This window comes from Pan troglodytes, chromosome 16 (assembly GCF_028858775.2).
Source record: "Pan troglodytes isolate AG18354 chromosome 16, NHGRI_mPanTro3-v2.0_pri, whole genome shotgun sequence".
NCBI classification, from domain to species: domain Eukaryota; kingdom Metazoa; phylum Chordata; class Mammalia; order Primates; family Hominidae; genus Pan; species Pan troglodytes.
The window spans coordinates 71,184,512-71,203,173 of NC_072414.2; the positions used below are offsets into that span (position 1 = coordinate 71,184,512).

Below are 18,662 nucleotides of genomic sequence, written 5' to 3' on the forward strand. Positions count from 1 at the left end.
TTTTTATCCCAGCCCTGGGAGTCACACAGTATGACTTCCACCTCATTTTATTCATTGAGGCATCCACAGAGGCTCATCCAGACTCAAGGAGAGGGGACATGGACTCCACCTCTTAATGGAGTGAGTGTCAAAGAATCTGTGGGCTCTTTTTTTTTTAATTTTTAGTTTTTGAGGGTACATAGTAAGTGTATATATTTATGGGTTACATGAGATGTTTTGATAAGGCATGCAATGCGTAATAATGACATCATGGAGAATGGGGTATCCTTCTCCTCAAGCATTGATCCTTTGTGTTATAAACAGTCCAGTTATACTTTTTTAGTGATTTTAAAATGTACCATTAAATTATCGTTGGCTATGGTCACCCTGTTTTGCTATGGAATAGTAGATCTTATTCATTCTTTTTATTTTTTGTACCAATTCACCATCTCCCACTCCCCCCAGCCCCTTCACTACCCTTCCCAGCGTCTGGTAACCATTCTTCTACTGTCTATCTCCATGAGTTCAATTGTTTTGATTTTTAGCTCCCACAAATCAGAGAGAACATGTGATGTGCTTGTCTTCCTGTGCCTGCATTATTTCACTTAACATAGTGACCTCTACTTTCATCCACGGTATTGCAAATGGCAGGATCTCATCCTTTTTGATGGCAGAATAGTACTCAATTGTGTGTACCTACCATGTTTTCTTTATCCACTCATCTGTTGATGGACACTTAGGTTGTTTCCAAGTGTACACATGTTTTAAAACCACTACATTATCCAGTGAATGGGGCCAATATTACCACTTCCCATAGAATGGAAGCACCACAGTTTATTTCACCTGATTTCTCTTTTCTTTCTTTCTTTCTTTCTTTCTTTCTTTCTTTCTTTCTTTCTTTCTTTCTCTCTCTCTGTCTCTCTCTTTCTTTCTCTCTCTGTCTCTCTCTTTCTTTCTCTCTTTCTCTCTTTCTTTTTTGATAGAGTTTCACTCTTGTTGCCCAGGCGGGAGTGCAATAAAAATATCTTGGCTCACAGCAACCTCCACCCCCTCGGGTTCAAGCAATTCTCCTGCCTCAGCCTCCCGACTAGCTGGGATTACAGGCATGCACCACCACGCCCAGCTAATTTATTTTGTATTTATTTATTTATTTGCACCACCACACCCAGCTAATTTCTTTTGTATTTTTTTATTTTTATTTTTATTTTTATTTTTTAGTAGAGACGGGATTTCTCCATGTTGGTCAGGCTGGTCTCAAACTCCCGACCTCAGGTGATCCGCCTGCCTCAGCCTTCCAAAGTGATGGGATTACAGCATGAGCCACCACGCCTGGCCTATTTCACCTCATTTCTAAAAGCAGCCATTTTCGTTATTCCAGTGTTTTGGCCGTTATACATAATGGTGAAGGGAATATCTCTGTGCATAGTTTTTTCTTTTCTATCTTCTGCTATTTGCATGGGGCTGCCAAGAAGGGAGATTGCAGGATCAAAGGGTAGGAACGTTTTAATCCAGTCTTCAGTTTTCAAGCATCTTTGAAGACATGGTGAGAAGCCTCCCAGGCTGAATCACACTTTCCACACCTTGGCTGTGTGTGTACATGGGCTGTGTGCGTATTTTGGGGCCTGGGCCGAATGTGATTTTTGCTTGCTTACTTTTCGCCTTCACAGTGCATAATCAAAATGCTTTTGCTTGAACACAGATAGGTTCAAAACCTAAAAACAGCTCCTGTGTGCTGCAGGGGAAGGTTATCCTTTTGTGAAATTCTGATGTGTCCAACTGGGGACAGGACAAAGCAGAGGGGACATGGAGGGACCCTGATCTGTAGGCAGTTAGTGGAGTTACAGGCCCACACTTACTCTGAGTAACGTTTCTCAGCCTTTTAGAAATGTAAGCCCACATTTCCTCTAAAGCTTTCTTCCTTGATCTTCTGGATGAGCCCAGAAGTTGCATTATTTTGGGTAGTGTGCTCTATGCAAGCATTTGAATAAGATCTTCTCAAGCCGTATCTTTTTCTTCCCTCCAGGGCTCCTCAACTGGAGGTTGGGCTGCTCTCTGCTCATAAGCTCTGTGTCTCCTTGACGAAGACTAAGAAGAGATCTGGAGCTATGACTACCATTTCAATGATTATTATTAGGGCAAACCTCCTCTGGGGAGAGATCTAGATAATTGCTTCTAGAATTGGCTTCTCTTTACTGTCTATGGCTTTGAAGTCAAATGACACATGCTAGGTACTTTCTATTTTAAGTTTTTGCTGGGTTTATGGGAGAGAGTTGGAATGTTAGAACTTTGTTTTTGTTTGTTTGTTTGTTTGTTTTTTTAAAGTAAATTTAGCCAGTAACCTTAGGAGGGACTTGTCACTTGGTTAAATCCTTTCACAGCAACATGGCAGAGAGAGCCCAGCCCTGAACTTGAGAGTCACAAGACTAGCGTCTTAGCTCCAGCTCTGTCATTAACCTGGTGGGTGACTTTGGACAAATCACTTCCTTAATATCTTCAGATGCCCCACTTGAGAAGTATGGACTTGAACTTGGCCAACTCCTACAGTCATCACAAGTCTAAAATTTGATAATTTGTGAAAGCCAGCCCTGAGTGTCTTTACTCCGAGAATCCTTTTAGAATTCCTTCCATCTTCCTCTGGCCAGCTCCAGATAAACACAAGGGTTAGGGCCTGGAGGAGAAGCACGTACTATATTCTTGGCAAAAGGGGTTGTCTTGTCTGTTATAACAAAATACTATAAACTGGGTGGTTTATAAACAACAGAAGTTTATTTTTCACAGTTTTGGAGGCTGGGAAGCCCAAGATCAAGATGCAAGCAGATTTGCTGTCTGGTGAGAGCCCACTTCCTCACAGACAGTGCCTTCTTGCTGCATCCTCCCATGGTAGAAGGGACAAAATAGCTTTCTGGGATCTTTTTTATAAGGACACGAATCCCAGTCATGTGGGCTTTGCCTTCACGACCTAGTCACCTCCTAAAGGTCCTACCCATCTCCTAATACCATCATCTTGGAAGTTAGAATTTCAACATATGAAATGGAGGCAGGCAGGAGCACAAACATTCAGACCATAGGAGGAATTTAAAATGACAGAGAGATTGTCTTAAGCTGGGATCTCCCAGAAGCAGATCTGTAGACAAGGACTTGAAGTGGTTTATTCAGGAGGTTGAGGTGGGGAGTGAGATGGGGCAGAGAAGGAGGCTAACACAGAGAGTGCTGGTGAGCAGGCCATCACTGTGGGCAGCTGGGCTGCAATCCTGCTGAAGGCTTCTGGAAAAACACCTCAGAGTTGTCCACCTGAGGATGAGATCGCTGGCGTATCTATCCCCCAAGGGGTGCTAACCACCCCCCGGCCCTGCCTTGCACAAGCCAAGGAAAAGCTCTTGGGTGGAGCATTGCTGATGTTTGCAGTGGGCATGCTCAAGATGTGCAGAGGATATGGGTGGGGCTTTGACAACGTCTGCTACTGCTAATGCCATGTGGCACGTTGTTCCGATTTTCCTGTATTAAAGTGCATAAGAAATATACTTTGCATGAGATTCTGCATGGGCTTAACAAGTTTAGGAGTCTTTTGATGTCCCATTTTGTCAGGTAAACAGAGACTGTATTGAATTAGAAGGGAATGTCTCATTCAGCAAGAGGCTGGAGACATGGGAAGGATATATAAAGGTCTATGTTGAAATCATATGACATTGAATAAACTTACAGAGTTTGTGGTGAGAACAATGATGGAAATCCTATAAGGAAGGGGTTCAGGTGTGGAAATCAGGGCATGCATGGAACTTAGATGCCAGGAGCATCATGTAGACATTGTGTAAATGAGGACGGCCTGATGCTTTTCCCACTGACATGCTGCTAGCCAGAGTAAATTAGCCAAGGATCCATTGGTTCACCTTTTCTCCTCCATTCTGCCTGCACCATTGTTGTGGGGAAGGAAATCTTAAAAGGGTGCAAGGAAGAGGAACCAACACCACCCACTTTGATTAGTGTTTGTGAGCATCTACTATGGCAGACAGGACACTCAACATTCGGGGTACTCAGAGTGAGGCACTAGTCCCAGCTTCTCAGGAGGCTGAGGCAGGAGGATCGCTTGAGCCCAGGAGTTCAAGGCTGCAGTGAACTGTGATCACATTACTGCACTCCAGCCTAGGCAACACAGCAAGACCCTGTTTTTTTTTTTTTTTTTTTAAAGTGGGACATCCCTGTCCTTTAAGGGAAGACAGAGTGAAATATAATTACAGTGAGAGGCAGAGGAATAAGGATCAGGAGAGAAGTATGAATGCACTGCTAGGCAGAACAGAGCAGAGGGCCTTCTTTCTGACTGTCAAGATCCAGGCAGGTGTCTTAGAGGACATGGCAACTGAGCAGTGCTTTGAATTTGAATGGAGCAGGCACCTTTATATGAATAGAACTGGAATACTCAAAGGTATGGAGAAGGGAAAGTTGAGGGTGTATCTGGGTTTCACTGGATGGTCTGATGTGACTGAGGCCTCGGCTTCATGCAAGGATATCATGGACAACATATGGAAAAAGGAGGAGGGGCCAGGCTGTATAGAGCCCTGGGTTGGAAAGAGGAGACAGGAGGGGGCTGTGGGGGCAATGGGAGCCACTGAGGTGTCCAGAGCAAGGCATGGAGGGGTGGGCCTTTAAAGAACAAGGCTATGAGAGTTACCCATGACTCAGAAGCACCCAGTGTAGAAGCAGAGTGTCTGGTATGGTGGAAGTGAGGTGGTTTTTGGTGCATTGAGGTTTCTGAAAAGAAATCTCTACCTTTGGTTTTCTTTCTTCTGGAGAATAAGGCACAGACCTGGGACTTGAACATTGGTCTTCTAACCCCTCAGTAACCACCTGCCTCCATCTTATGGGGGCTGTTTTTCCTGGTGGGAGAGTCTACCTTTCTGGATTGCTTCTGTCTAATTTCCATACCCACTTCCATCTCACAAGCCAGCCCACTCTGGGTTTGCAGAGCGGGCCGGCTAAGGATTAATCTGAGAATTGAAATCCCAAGAACTGTGGGCTGTCTGAGACAGAGGACAGAATCAGGTTTCTCCAGGATGACTGGCTCATGTGGGGAGACCTACTTGCTGGCACGCGTTGGAAGAAAAGGATAGGAAACTGGATTTTGAGGGGTTTTTTTTTTTTAATTTAAGTGTATTTATTGGCACCAGGGCCAGTATTAACAAAAACTTAAATTCCCAAGCAGCCTCCTTCACTTCTTGACCCAGCAAGGAAATAATTTCCCTGCTTATTCACTCACTTATCAAATATTTGTTGAGCATCTACTATCTGCAGTCTTTGCTCTAGGCACTTTGAAAGCAGGAATGAACAGGTAGACAAGTTTCCCGCCCTCCCAGAGTTTGTGTTCTGGTGGAAGACACAGAGAATAAACAAAGGACAAGGAGGTGCAGGAGATGCTATCTCACATCCTTCAGCCTTCCAGGCTCATGGCTTCTAGGAGAGGAAACCTTTTCCTGTGCCTGGCCTTCAAGACCCTTCCAAATCGGTGCACATCCACCTCTCCAGCCACTTCTGCTTAGCCTCCACTTCAAATGTAAGTATAAAGTAGAACAAGAGATCAGAGCCAGAGATGATAACTAGGTCCAGGTGGGGGCATAGTTATCTTCCCGAGCTCTGATCTCTTCTTCCACTTTATGCTTTACAACCCAGATTTTCTGGAACCATCCCAATATAAATTTTTTTTTCTTCTCTTATATACTTAAGCCTCAAGTTAGGCAAAAATCATAACCAGATCCCGAGTTTGTCTTAGAAATTATGTTCACATTTCCATGCCTCTACTGTTTGTCCTATCACTTTTAGTGGGGACCGTCTAGTGAATGTGCCCACCTCCCTTGAGCTCGAGAGCTCTGGTCCAGCTCTGTGTCTGCAGGGACATAGCTCAGAGCTCAGCACATGCTGGTACTCAGAAAGTGCTTTCTAGACAAGTGTCAGACTGGCATGTGGGCTTCATGTGGAGGCAGATCTGCCCACGACCCTTGGAACCAAGCAATATCCAGAGAGGGGAGTGGCGCTTCTTGAGCTGTTGCCTCCAGCTCTGCAGTGAAGACAGCAGGGAAGGCTGATAGCTGAGCTGGAACCAACTTCAAAGAAATGTGCCTTCCCCGGCTTCCAATGTGGGTCTGTGGCATCTCTGCAGGCCAGGCCTGGTAGATGTTTATTATACTTAAGAATATATTAAATGCAGGCTCTGAGCTCCGTTCCGGGCATAGCTTGCCTCTTGCCACTGGCTCTCTGATGACTGAACTGTGCAATCCTGCAGGTGGATGAGCAGAGCCTGGGGCACGTTTCAGCTCAAAAGGGCCAAATCAAACACTGAGTGTCTCAACTGAGCACATTCCTGAGCTCATTAAACTGGGCGAAGTGAGCCCAGCCGGATGGAGACCAGGGAGGAGACAGACGGTCATAGCCCCTGAACACAGCTGGGGCCAGGCAGCAGCGTCTACTCTGGAAAGGGGCTCAGCGCTCGGTCCTCTTCCCTCCCTCTCCCTGTCCTGAGTCAGTCCTTTCCACAGCCCGTTATATCCCCCAACCATGGGGAAGCAGGACTGCACCAGCTTTGGGGGACGGGGATTTGGAGGGTTGAGGTCACCCTCAGCGCTGCCCAGAAGGAACTTACCAGCGGGCAGGCAGACAGGCTGTGGTGGAACCAGTCAGTCGGCAGGAAAGGATTATGTGCGATGCAAAGCTAATGTGACAGACCACCCAGCCGGAGAACTGGAAGGGTGGGATTTCATAACCCACGCAGAGTCAATCAAGGCCAAAGGAGTTAGGGAAAGCACAGGGGATGATCCTCATGGTAACTCTTTGGACGAGGTGCCCACGAAAGATGGACAGGATGTGGCTTAGCAATTATTTTGCTTCACCTCCAAGCCTGCCTCCTTGACCATGACTGTCCTTTGGTTTTGGAGCTAATGAATAGTAAATTATTTTAAAAGGCATGCATGACTTGGAATCTTAGTGAGAGATGTTGAATGTTATGCTCATTCATTTGCTTGTGCATTTAGAGAGAGAGAGAGAGGATAATGCAAGAGAAATCAGATGGGTTCTAATTCAGATGAGCTGTAAAGCCTTAGACAAAGTTGCTGAACATCTCTGAATCTGTTTTTTATTCTGTAAAAAGAAGAGGATGGTGACACGCTGAGTAGAACTGGTCCCTAAAAAAATTATTGTGCTGGATGTGGGAAAATTCAGGTCAAATAATGTAACATATAAAGGTTTATTTTAGAGGGTTTTTAAGCTTCAATGATATATACGTGAGTCATGTTAGAACATCCTTTAGTAAAAATCCATGAAGACATAACAAAAGGAGGAGAGGGACGCTGGAGAGTGTCACAGCTCTGGGACCACAGAGTGAGTGAGCTAAGGGAAAAACTGGTGCTTGACCACGGAGGGCAGAGGGTCCAGCTAGGATGAAACTGTGTGGGCAGCCCCTCCAGACTGCCCTGGCCATGGGGCTCTCCCCTTGTGTTGATGACATTTTAGAAACAAAAGCCAGGTGCCCATGAATAGCCTGAATTAAGGTGGATCAGCACATTGTCTTATGACCCAGCCATGAAAGAGGGGTTGGAGTGAGTTTTGGAGGGAATATTGGGGACAAAGTAAATGGGGTAAACGCTTAGGTGGTCAATCAGAGGGCTAGCATGAGCTTGCAGCCCGTGGGTGTACTGGGTGTGGCACATGCTGTGCAAATGCCCCAAAGGTCGCCATTTGATTGACTGCCATCTGGACGAAATGTTGGAATGCGGAATGATGGAGCTCATTCTCTTGCAGAAGCGTTATGAGTTGAAATCCTTCCTTTTGCTTTGATTGTTTCCATGACACCTGCTGCTCCTAAGAAGGGTCAAGACCACCCCAAATACACACTGCTCAGGGTTCCTGAGAGTATTAAATGAAATACTATAGAGAGACGAGCTGAGCCCAGCATGGGGCATGAAGATGCTACTCAAATAGAATTATCATTACTTGCATTCTTTCATTATTTCCAGAATATATTGAATTTAAAATTAAATTAAAGATCACTGTCCCCATTGCCACAGCATTAATTCCAACTCTTACCACCTCCTACCTGCCTTGAGCAGCAGTTCCTCCACTGCCCATCTTTTTCCAAACCTTCCCGTGTCTTAGCAGCTCAAAATAGATGTGATTTTTCTCAGAAGCCCAGAGCTTCCTCTTGCCTGCCAGGTAAGACCCAAATTAACCTGATGTCCATGGTGTGGTGCTTGGCCCTGACCTTATGTCTCCAGCCTCATTTCACAGCGTCACTCCACCCTGGGCTGTTTGCTGCTCCCTGGTCAGGCCTCTTTCCCAGCTCCACACCTTTGCATAAGCTCCTCCCTCTGCCTTAGGGTTCCTTCCCTCCTCTCCACTCCAGGGCATGTGGGTCAGTATCAGCCAGGAGCTGCTCATTTCCTTGAGTGTGGAGACTGAATTCAGCCCTCTCCCCTCAATGTCTACAGCAGTCCCTGGCAATAAGTGGTCTCTTCAATGCCTGTTGACTGAATTGAATCAAGTTTTTAAAAGCCCCATGAAAACGAATTCAATGGAATCGTTATAAGAAATATACAGATTAAGCAATTGACCTTATTTAAAAACCTAAATATGAACATCATTTGGGCTAGGGAAGCAAGATGACAGGAAAGCAGCCTTTGAAATTGAGCTCCTTCTGCCTGCCAAAGCGTTTGCTTTTAGATTGGATGTGGAGGACAGACACTCTGTAGGTTTGAACATCCCAGAGTACTTTTCCCACTTCCAAGCTCCTGTATGTATTTACAGAGAGTGAGGCCCATGTTGTAAAGATGAGGACTATAGGAGCCCTGAGATAGACGCTACAGTTGCTTTCATGGAAGAAGATATGAACCACTGCATTTTCTCTCCGGCGTAATTTGGGCCCTTGGGCCTGGCAGTCCAGCAGTTAGCCAGGCACCAGTTTCCCCTTGTCCCACTGTTCAGAGGCCTCCCATGTCCTCCTGAAAACACCTGACTTTTTGATCTGTATTATAAACCTGCTCTGGTCTAGGGTCAGAGACAGAGAGCTGCCTCCTTGGGACCTTGGCTGAGTTTCTACCAGGGCTCTGATTTCCCTTCAGTAAAACAAGGGGGCTGGGCTAAATGTACTGTCACTGTACAGCTTCAGCTTCCCCAAGGGGTCATCCTTAGGATTCTGAGGAGTTCAGCCCACAGACTACAGACCAGGGTCTTCCCTTCTCCCACACAGCTGGACTCTTTGAACATCAAAGCACTCACATCCTCATGATCTGAGATTGGCTTGACCGCTCCATGGGCCGGAGTTCCTGATTCCATTTGTCCCCCTGGGCCCTGGACACTTGGTCCCTTGACACTCCACTTTCAAGAAACAGAGGGCAGGAGCTGCATAAGCTCTTGGTCCTGATTGAGGAGCTGATTTCCAAAGTAATTGGTGCCTACCCTGTGAGTAATCAGTGCCTTCTGTACAGGATGCAGATGGAGTTGGAGCTCACTCACAAGACTTGACTGACCTGACCCTCGGGGATCCATCCACGTGGCCCACCCAAGTAATGCACCTTTTAGAATATTTGCTGAAATAACTGCCACCTGGTGGCATCTTCTGGGTCAATGCCACTGTCCATTTTCTTGTTAATGATATCAGCTACACATCTTTTAAAGTCTCCATGCTAAGGGCTTTTTATAGCTCATCTAATTGAACTTTTACCACAACCCTGTAAATTTGGGTGATCACAGCCATTTTGCAGATCTGGAAACGGATCTGAGAGGCTGAATGATTCTCTGTCAATGAACCAGCAAATGACAAATTCAGGATTTAAATCCAGACCAATTTTACTATAAAGACCAAGCTCTTAACCTTATACTGAATATTTTAATCCTCAAAACAACCCTTTGAGGTAGCTTTTATAACCCACATTTTGCCGATTAAATCACTGAGATTTGGAGAGTTTAAAAGACCTGCTGAAGCTATGTAACCAGGAGGTGGCTGACCTGGGATTTAAACCTAGGGGTGAGCACAAGCTCTTTCCATCCGTTTTCTCGCTTAATTCCCACAGCAATCCTGGGAGTTAAGGAGGTACTATCTCTGTTTAGTATATCAGGAAATCAAGGCTCAGAGAGTTTCAGTAATTTTCTCAGGGTTACACAACCAGGAAGTGGCAAGCAGATGGGATCCAAAGTTGGTGGTCGTCCCACAGTGTAATACTATACAGAAATCCATTTCTGAAATCTGGATGGGTTTTCTTTGGTTTCATTCCGATACACAGAATCATGTTAAGACCTCCACATTTGAAGCCATGTCAATAGTTTTTGGTTTTCAAAGACTCTGTATGAATCAGCGTGGAAGGTCAAACAGTCAAGACGGAAGAATCTGACATGATGGGGCAGTGAGCTTGGATACATGAGAACGCGCTTACCTTTGGAACCAAACTCCACCCTGGCCTAATCCCATCAAGGCCACGCAGCGCAGTGGACACATCCAGCTCGCAGATTTGCGGCTGATGGGTCCTGGCCTGGGGCCAGCCTCTCTGGAGGACCAATCCTGGTTGGAGGAGGAGACTTGCTGTAGGGACTTTATGAATGGCATGTGGGTGTGGGCTTAGCCCAGAGCCCTGGGGAGGAGCAGGACCTGCTGGGCCGGGGCCTCAGACCTGCAAGAGCCACTGGGTAAAGACTTCACTCACTTCGGCTTATTTATTAATTTTAAAATTTAAATTAATTTCTATTTTTAATTGATTTTTTTTTAATGCAAAGAACCTATTACTTTCCATAGCTGTCCAGAGCTGCATGTCTGAATTTCTGTGTGCAGAAACATAAGTGACTCTCCAGGTGTCAGAGGGAGAGACTGGGGCGAGAGGCCAGAGCAAAGTAGAAGGGCACAGAGGGGCTTTGAATTTGAGGCAGAGGAGGAACTGCAGAGAGGGGGCGGGGAGGGCTCGCCGGGAAATCAAACGTCCATTTACATCTTGTCCTGCAAAGCTTCATCAAAACTTCTTTGCCGGCCAGTCACGTCCCCTTATCACTTTTCCAGCCCAGCTTTGTGACTGTAAGTGTTGGACGGAGAACTGATAAGGGTAGGTGATTGACACTCACAGCCTCCGGAACCCCCGCGCCGCCTGCACCTGCGTGATGGGGAAAACCTGGCGCTCCCGCTCTGGGTGCCCGAGGACCGCAGGGGATTCCAGGAGGAGACCTTGGGCATAGGGGGCCCAGGTATGCGCCCCCTGCCTGAGGATGCTGGGGTAGCCTTTGTGTTTTGTCAGTGAGATCTCCACTTTGCTTATTCAAAATGTGCTCTCTGCGACTGGGTTTAGGGTTTCCCCTTGAGAAAAGCGGTTGGGTGGTTGGTGAGGGAATGGGGCTTATTCCACAGACTTCTTTATAAGGTGAATAAAGGGGTATAGGACTTTTTGGAATTTTAGGTACTTTTGCTTAAAAAAAAGAAAAAAGGGAGAGCAGGAATTTCCGTCTGATTTGAGGGAAAGTCCCTTTCCAGACATTTTTCTTCAGCTGACAGATACTCACCAAATGCTTTTGTCTTTTTCGGTTTATAGGAACCATGTGCTGAGACAGAAGGTTTCATGACTCTAACTAAACTTATATTCTATTATATTAAAGATGGTTATTTATTACGTTGTTGATTCAGAATGATCTTTTATAACTCATAATTACTTATACCAAATCAAACTCAATAAATGTCTTAATTGGCACATTGCAGTAACGGACTGACACATAAGCAAGTCTATACACCTGTGTGTAAAGATGTAAAACCACAGATAAAAATTCCTGTAACTACAAATGCTTCTATTTCCTGGAATGTGAATACAGATTAACATGCAATGGATTGCATCTCAGCTGAACAGGTACTTTTTTCTTTTCTTTTCTGTAATTAAATATTATGATTTTACTTAAAGAGTAAATACAGTTTTAAAGTTAAATGAAGGTGGTAGATGAACACAGTGGTTCTCAGCCTTAGCTGCTTGTTGGAGTCACCTGGGAGTTTTGAAGGGTCCTGATGCATGGCAAATTACATCAGAATCTTCAGGATGTGGCTGGGCAAGAGTAGGTTTGAGAACCGTGCAAAAATAATGTGAATTAAGGCATTTAGTGTTCACATGGGGGCCTTCTCACTTTAATGCAGGAGTATGTAAGCTTGGCTATCTGATACTGATGCCTGGATCTCATTCCCAGAGATTCTGATTTAATTGGTCCAGGGTGTGGCCTGGGCACTGTAGCTGTGCCAGGTGATTGCAAGATACAGTTGAGGCTTTGAATATACAGCTGTAATGCCCCCTGACAACTGTGAAAGTCCCAGCACTTGGATTGGCTGGGCTCTCAACTTCTGGTATGATCCTCCACATGTCTTTAACCTTTGCGATGCCTCAGTTTCCTTTAAAGCAAACTGGAACCTGAGATGATGGGTGGAATGAATGTCCCCTCAGAGCCTTTCCTGCTCTTCAAGGTGACTGAGGCCCAAGAGTGCTTTCATGAGATTGCAGTTACTGATGAGACTCAGCACTTGTGTGTCTTGGCTCTGGGTTCAAGAGTGTGGAGAACGGCTCAGGTGGCCGTGGGATGGATAGGCAGAGGCGGCTGGGAGGAGCGGAGAGTCCAGCCCAGAGACTCAGCCACCTCCTTCAGACAGAAAGGGGCCAGTTAGGGGCTGGCTGGACAGTGAAGGTGTTGATAAAAAGGGGCTGAGTGTTCCCCATCCTCTGGTGGACATATGATGTTGGATATCTCAGGTAGTCACCTGGTGAGACACTGTTGGGCTCAGAACTATAATAAAAACAGAATACATGTCTTTGCAGTTGATTCTCCAAAGGTTTTATTTTGTTTTTATAGTTCCTCATAACTCTGTCTTTATGCGGCATAAGTATGTTTCCAATTCTTTTTTGGACTGGTCCAAAAACATACATGTGGAAAGATTTAAAAAATCCTGCATCATCCTTTGGATTATAAGAATATTAATAATCAAAAGCATAGCTCTCATTTCTTCAGGGCTTACTAGGAGTGTCTCTGTGCAAAACACTTTACTTTTTAATTTTAATTAGCTCATTTAATTTTTACACCAACAGTCTGAGCTAGGTACTACTATGATTACTACTATTATCATCCTCATTTAATAGTTGAGAATACTGGGTTCCACAGAGGTTAAGTGACATGCACCAGGTTACACAGTAGAGGGCAGAGTCTGGATTTGAATCCAGGACTGTCAGACCCAAAGGCAAAGTGCTAAACCACCACAGTTTACTACCCAGAGCACACCGTGGGTACATGTTGGAGTAGAGCCTCACTTTATAGATAGAGTGCCAGGCCCAGAGACCAGATGGATCTTTTCACCTGCAAAACAACAGCTGACCTCCCAAATGGTCCTGGGTGACAGGTCTTAGGGCTACACACATTTTGCAGATGAGGAAACTGCCATCCAGAAGGACACATGGCTGGTAAGTGGAAGGGCTTGGCCAAGCCCACCTTTTGGGGGTATAACACGTGCTCCAACCACCACTCACACTACAGGGGTTGGCAGAGCCTGATGGACTTGGTTGACTGTCTCTTCATCTCTGGATCCCAAGCCCCAGGCATGATGCCTGGCACATGGTGGGCCTGCAATCAATATTTGCTGAATAAGAACTCAAAGACCAGACGTGCACAGACACATAGCCCCGCCCTCCACCAGATGCAGCCTTTTAGAGATTCAAGCTTGTGAATTACCTCCCCAACATGAGGAGCAATTGGTATTTTATGCAAATGTCTGACACCTGAATCTACTCCTCTGACTGCATTCACCTTCTTTACCCAGACTGTAAGTCAGCGATAACACTGTCTCATAGTAAGGGTCCTCAGATACTCACAGGCACCTCAGCCTTAAGGCAGTGAGCTCTGGATGGGGATTCAGAGACCCAGTTCAAACCTAGGTTTCAACATGAGTGATCTGGTGCTAGGCCCAGCCTCAGTTTCCCCACTTACGTGGTAGAGATGTAGATGCCCTTTCTGTCACTACACAGCTCCTCCCCTGGCCTGGGTGCCTCCTCCCAGGGCTCATCACACAGGGTCAAGGAGAGGGGAGGCCTCGCATGATCCACTGTCTACAGAGACCCAGCCGGGCATGCAGGTGCCCCCCTTCCCCTCTGTGCTCCAGGCTGCTGCCTGATTGCCCATGAAAAGAAGGCTTACCTCTGGCTGGAAACGCCTGAGGCAGCGGATTTTGGTGTGAGTAAGCAATTCCAGGGGCATTAAGGGGAATGCAGGCTCGTCTGGAGCGCATAAAGCTGCACTGGGTTCGATTCAAAAGGAGGAGGAAGCTTGGGCTTTCTCAGGGGCCAGGCACGCAGCCCCAATATTAAATCCCTGCGAAAGAATGTCTTCATCTTTATGGATAGAGGAAGAGTCAGATGCTTACAAAAGGAACAAGGGACAGCAAAGCCAGGTCCAGGAAATCCCTTTCATCCTGCAGAGAGATCCAAACAGCCCAGATCTGGGCCCTCCACCCCACTGCAACCTCTAGGTGAACTTGCTTGATTTGAATTTGGGTGCAGGATCCCTTTTCATTTCTGTAATAATTGATATTCATGGCTAGGAGAGAACATAATAGAAAGCAACATCTGTTACTTCCCCATTCACAGACTGTTTGCACATATTTTGCTTTATTCAGTCTTTAACCACTTTACAGATGAGGAAACAAAGGCTCACAGAGGTATCTGTCCCTGGCTCAGATCACACTGCTAGCAAAAGCCACCGCCAGACCTCTGGTCAAATAACGCCCATGCTAGGAAGCCCTCCTTGCCCCCGCAACCATGGCCACCTCTGCACTGCATACTACATCTGCTGCCACACTTACCTCCCTGCAGTGTAATTCACGTTTATTTGTCTGCCATGAGTAGGAGGATGTGAGCTTCTGGAGGGCAGGGGCTCCAATTTACTCATCTCCATAGACTTAGCTCTCAGCATAATGTAGGGCCCAGAGCAGGTTAACAGTAAACATCACAGAAAAAATGAATGGATCCTGTGCTCTTTCCATGGCCCCACAAGACCAGGAATTCTGATGACCAGACAGATAATCACAATGACAATCACAACAACCACAGCCAATATTTGCATCTCGCTTATCAGCACTTTGGCACCAGGGGCATATTTTGCAACAACCAAAGGTGCCAACTTTTATTTCCACTAAGTGGACCAGAAGACTGAAGCTCACATAAGCTACAGGGCTTGCTCAAGCCTCTTTTTCAAGGTCCACAAGGTGGAGAAAAACCTCAAACCCAGCCCGTCTAACTCCAAATCCCAAATGCTCACATAACATTCATAAAGCATTCCTAATCAATAAAACACATACTCATATAGCTCATTATGTGCCAGACAGTGTTCCAAACTGAGTTGCAAACATTAACCTGTCTAATCTTTAAAATGACACAATGAAGAATGTACAACTAGCATCATCCCCGTGTCACTTCCTTGGAAACTGAGGCAGGCAGACATTCAGGAGTATGACTTAGGCTGAATACTGCTAAGTGCCAGAGCTGGGATTTTTCAGGCAGTGTATGCTGTTACCACTCGGCTACACTGCTCTCCTTAAAAGTGACTGTTCTGTGCCAGGCAGTGGGACTCACTTCAGTTAATCCTCATGGTGGTCTCATATGAGCATCTCTAAGTGACAGTCACATAGGTGGTGAGTAGTAGAGTGGAATTTAAACCCAAGTCTGTATGATTCCAGAGTACAGAATCTTTCCTTCCTATGGCCTTGAGCATACTTCTTGCTTGTTTCGCAGTGGTCCAGGGCTGTGTCCACCACTCCAGATCACACCCCTTGGCTGAGGCTCAGATGTGCTAGGGTGAAGATGGGGTGGGGCCTGAGGTCTTTGTGGAGCTGAAGTTTCTGAATTAGGAGAGTTAAGGCAGAGCCCTAATTCAGGGGCACAATGGGAGTGGTGGGAGGCTGGGTCATCACTGAACCCTGCAGTCCAGGCTCTGAGGCTCTTTTGCAGGAGGATGAAGTTGCCTCAATTTGAATACTGAAGGAGCTTTGGCGGGGTCCCAGTTCCCTGGGTCTGGTACCTCCAGAAGCAGGGATGGCTTCATGGCCTCATGTATAGGAAGGCCCTGGGCTTGGCTAAACTCTCTGCTGTTACCATCTTGAAACATGTAATAATTTTTACCAAGGGGACCTGCATTTTCATTTTGCACCAATTATGTAGCCTATCCTCCCTCTCAGGGAGGCCTCTTCACTGGATCTTTCATCTGAATCAGCTTCGTGGTTTCCTTATGCTAACCACATGTTTGTTTTGTATCCAGGCTGGCTGTATTTGCAGAGGCTGAGCCCAGAGGATGGCCATGGAGAATGCCTGGGCACTAGGAATAGCACTAGGGTGGAGGCTTTGCCTGTGAGAAGGGATGCTGGTGAGGAAACTGGGGCTTCAAGTTTAAGACGAAACCATCTGTGTGCTTCTGTAGCTGATCCAGGTACTGAGCCAGGTACAAGAGCTACACAGCAGATGTACAGGAAATGGATATAGTGCTGTGGATACTGAGAGATCCTCCAGCCTGGAAGTTGGCGGCCCTCAAAATGCATCTCGTTACCATAGGCTTGTCCCTTTGTTCTTGTCATCTTACCATTCCCAGGACTCAGTTTCCCCATCATTTTTGTTTGTTTTAGAGATGAGATCTTGCTATGTTACCCAGGCTGCTCTTCAACTTCTGGCTTCGGTTTCCCCATCTTTAATTGCAGAAGGAACGTTGGCACTCAGTACCTGGATGAAAATGCAACTGAGTGCTCACCTGACCAACAGTGGGGCAGAACTGTCTAAGCATAAGAGCAAAGCACAATTCACTAAAAAAAAACAGTTTGATTACACAGACATTACTCATCTGAACATTAAATACAAACTACATAACTAAAAGAATGAGTTATTTAACAAATACACATGCTATACATCTGGAAGAAAATAAAGCTAGATGTACAGCCTTACCATATGCAAATATTAATTCTTTCTGGATTAAAGATCTAAATAAAAAAGTACTGTAAAAATATTAGAAGTAAAAACTAGAAGCCTTAAGAAATAATCTTGGGATAGTTTGGCTTTTTTTTTTTTAGAAATAGAGTCTTGCTCTGTTGCCCAGGCTGGAGTTCAGTGGTGCGATCATAGCTCACTGCAGCCTCAAATTCCTGGGCTCAACTGATTTTCCTGCCTCAGCCTTCAGAGTAGCTGGGACTACAGGTGTGTGCCACTACATTTGGCTAATTAATTTTTTTTTTTTTTTTTTTTTGTAGAGATAGGGATCTCCCTATGTTGCCCAGGCTGATCTCAAACTCCTGGACTCAAGCAATCCTCCTACTTCGTCTTCCCAAAATGTTGTGATTACAGGTGCAAGTCTCTGCACCCAGCCAGGGTTGGCCTTCTTAATGCAGAAAGACATACCTAGTAGCCATACAGAAAAGATTGTCGATTTAATTATTTAAAAATTTCAAATTAGGTATGGCCAAAGGTAACATAAACATAGAAGAAAGATGAATGGTAGTTGGAGTATAACTTTTCTATTCTGCACTGTCCAATACAGTAGCCATTAGCCATATGTAGCTACTGGATCCTTGCAGTGAAGCTAGTGTGACGGAGGAAGAGAATTTTAGATTTCATTTAATTTAAGTTAGTTTAGATGTGTGTAGCCACAGGTGGTTGATGGCTGCCATATTGGCCAACACAGGCCTGAGAGGAAATACCTAAAACCCATATGACTGACAAAGGGCAATATCCCTAATGATCAAACTCCTCCAAATTGGTAAGAAAAAGACAAACAGCCCAGAAAGAAAAAAAAATGGATAAAGGACATAAAGAGGCAACTCCTAGAAGAGGAAATGTAAGTGAAAAATAAACTTCTGCTCAACTCTACCAGTAATCAGGGAAGTGCAGATTAAGACAAAGCCATTGTTTGTACATCTCATTGATAAAATCTAAGAAGTCAGTCACACCCAGGTTTGGCGAGGGTGTGGAGAAATGGGAAGTCATATGAATTGAATATAAATTGCTATAGATTTAGTGGAAAATTATTACAATTGAAGTTGTGCCTACCTTTGATGCACCTAGCCCACTTCTAGGAATGAGAATAAAAGCAACAGTACTTAAGAATAGAAGTATAATACATTACAAGACTGTAATAGCCCCAAACTGGAAACAGTCTTAATATTCATCAATAAAGTAACTCGAGGAGGGACTATTCATTTTCCTTTTCTTTAGAAAGATCCTCAAGTGATTCTGATGGTCAGGTTTTAGACCAACAGAATTAGGTGTACCATAATTGAATTACTCAATTCTCTATTGAACATTTAGGTTGTTTTTCGGCTTTTTGCTGTTTTGAAGAATACTTTTGTAGGGAAATCTTGGATGCATATCTTTAATTTATTCTTTAGGATTCAATTCCCAAAAGTGGAATAGTTGTGTATAAGGGCATGTATATCTTTGAGAGCTTTTCATAAGTATTGCTAATTTATCCTTCTCTGACCTATTTTAGCTGAGTTTTGTTTCTTCATTGTTCTCGCTGTTTCTGTGTAACTAACTATTGTAAAATTTAGTGGCTTAAATGCCAATACTCATTTATTTTGTTCACAAAGCTGAAATTTCAGCAGGGCTTGGAAATAGCTTGTCTCTACTCTGTGCAGTGTCAGCTGGGGTGGCTCAACCTGGGACTAAAGGATGAAT

At 45.1% G+C, this 18,662-nt stretch overlaps 1 long non-coding RNA gene and 1 other non-coding gene across 2 annotated transcripts; one reads left to right on the top strand and one right to left on the bottom strand.

Moving 5' to 3' along the window:
* Window positions 1–10,973: 10,973 nt before the first annotated feature.
* On the top strand, window positions 10,974–11,057 carry MIR184 (microRNA mir-184). The gene has a single exon (NR_031986.1). It is a non-coding gene; the product is annotated as a microRNA mir-184 (primary transcript).
* Window positions 11,058–12,775: 1,718 nt separating this feature from the next.
* Window positions 12,776–17,248, bottom strand: LOC129137152 (uncharacterized). Its single transcript, XR_008539365.1, has 2 exons — window positions 14,375–17,248; window positions 12,776–13,578 (listed from the first exon to the last, which is right to left on the bottom strand). It is a non-coding gene; the product is annotated as an uncharacterized LOC129137152 (long non-coding RNA).
* Between the last annotated feature and the right edge of the window lie 1,414 nt (window positions 17,249–18,662).